This window comes from Budorcas taxicolor, chromosome 19 (genome assembly GCF_023091745.1).
Source record: "Budorcas taxicolor isolate Tak-1 chromosome 19, Takin1.1, whole genome shotgun sequence".
Lineage (NCBI taxonomy): Eukaryota > Metazoa > Chordata > Mammalia > Artiodactyla > Bovidae > Budorcas > Budorcas taxicolor.
Window position 1 is genome coordinate 42987867 of NC_068928.1, and position 2307 is coordinate 42990173.

A 2307-nucleotide genomic window follows, 5' to 3' on the forward strand; every position below is an offset into this window, starting at 1 on the left:
AGGGGGTGCACCGTTCCTGGAAGTACTGCAATACCAGGTCGATGCGTGAAGTGGACGGAGCAAGCTCCTATTCCAACTCCCTGCTCCAAAAATCCATTTAATATATTGTCCTCGGATAGAGGACGTATCAGATATTAAACTGATAAGAACAGATACTACACTTGATCTTAGCCAAAAGGCCGAGAAGCGATACCGTGGCACCGCCTGTCGCTGTCACCGTCCTGCTGTCCTGCATGTTGCACTCAGGGTGACCGGGTCCCCGCTCACTCCAGGTCTCCCTTCCTTGGCCTCGTTGACTGTGCTCTGGCGGCACTACACCAGACGCTCGAGCAGAAGTTGGATTCTCCACACTGTAAAAGAGAAATTCCTCATCTGCCGAGGCTTTGTGGTTCTCAGGCGGAAGCGCCGCCTCAAATCTGCATGCCCCGCCCTCTGTCGCCAAGAAGGCGTGGCTCCGGCGGGACGGCAGCGCCCTGGGGACGGCCGCGCCCTGGGGACGGCCTCGGGGCGGCGGCAGGGGAGCTCCTCCTTGGTGCTAGTGGAGAGGAGAGACCCGACCGGAGAGGGTGCGGGGTGGCCGGCGAGAGGGACCCGTGCGACGAGCTGTTGGCCGAGAGTTTTCCTGAAGCCAAGGTCGCAAGACTCACTCGCCAGAAACGCCCGGGCTGCAGTGTGTTACAGAGGCCTGCGCCTGCGGAGAGAGGGGCCCCGTAGGGTCGGGTGTGTGGAGGGGGCTTCCCGGCCAGGCGGAAGGCGGATGGCCCACAGTGGGGAAGGGAGGGGGCGTGTGGATGCGGAGGGCCGGGCCGGGCCGCGGGAGGGATTCACTCCAACTCCAGCGCCCTTGTCCTTTGCTGCTTCTACGAACCAAACAGATCCGCTCCCTCCGCCTAGGACCTCCTTTTCCTGCCCCTCCTCCTCAGCTGCAGGCTTCGCTGGTGGCTCAGATTGTCAAGAATCCGCCTGTAAGACAGGAATCATGGATTCGATTCCTCGGTCGGAAAGATCCCGTAGAGGAGGAAATGGAAACCGATGACGGAATTCTTGCCTAGGAAATCCCATGGACAAAGAGGAGCCTGGCGGGTCACAGGGTCCCAAGGAGTCGCACGCTACTTAGCGACAAAACAACAGGAAACACGTTGATCTGAACTGTCACTGCCACTAGTCACATGCAGCTAGGGAGCGCTGGGCAGGTGGTTCCGCCCGATTCAGAGGTACTGAAAGTGGAAAACACATTTCAAAGACTGAGTATTAAAAACTGTAACATATCTCTGTAATGTTGATATTAGTTACATATTGAAATGATATTTTAGATATTTGTTTTGTGTTTGGGGGGTGGGGTGGGGGGAGGTGTGCCTCAGGATTTACAAGAACTCTGAGAGATGGAACCCCTGCCTTGTCTTTGAAAGCATGGAGTGCTAACCACTGACCACCAGAGAATTTCTGAGATATCTTGAGTTAAAGAACATATTAAAGTTAATTTCACTTACTTCTCTTTATTTAATTATTTTTACACGCGTAAGAGTATTTAAATTTACTTGCGGGAGGGAACTGCCTGGTGGTCCAGTGGTTAGGCCTCAGCGCCTTCATGCAGGAGTCCGGGTTCCATCCTTGGTTGGAGAACTGGAATCCTAAAGGCCACAAAGTGGCCAAAGTAAAAAAAAAAAGAAGTTATGTGTGTGACTTACTTATTTCTTGAAAGCACTGTTATAGATGGACATGCTGAGAGGCTAAGCATCTTGACTAACATGAAAAGAAGTAAGGATTTGCATTCAAGCATCCTGCTAACCACTGGGGCCTCAGGTTTTTTTAAACTGGGGGTCCTGATATTTTAACTGTGGGTGATAAGAATGCCTCTCTGACAAGCATACTTGCGAATCTATCCATAGAAATACAAGCACATGGGAAAGTCTCAATGAGAACACCCTAGAGAAAGTCGTTTCTTGCCTGTAAAATAGAAATGACTCCATTTGAAGTCTTGCAAACTATCTAGACCTACTCACCCTGAGCCTTCCTGTTTCATATCCCCCTCTCCCTGGTCTTGTATTTCTGTTGGCTGCCAAGTGTCTTTGACACCCTTGATGCTCACATGGAATAGATATACATGTAGATTTGGACTCAGACACATAAAATGTAGGTATATTGACAAATATACAGCCATTAGTGCTGTATTGTCTTTCACCTTGATGGGAAACCTTTTGTTTGCTGGTCTATTCTCAGCACCTATGGTAGTGCTCTGAATATACTTGATTTTTGATGAATATGTGTTGAATGACTGGATGAGGGTCCAATGAGACAATGTATAAT

The 2307-nt window shown here is 50.5% G+C and overlaps 1 non-coding gene across 1 annotated transcript; it reads right to left on the bottom strand.

The window, feature by feature from the left end:
* LOC128065770 (U2 spliceosomal RNA) lies at window positions 1-191 on the bottom strand. Its single transcript, XR_008201145.1, has one exon. It is a non-coding gene; the product is annotated as a U2 spliceosomal RNA (small nuclear RNA).
* Between the last annotated feature and the right edge of the window lie 2116 nt (window positions 192-2307).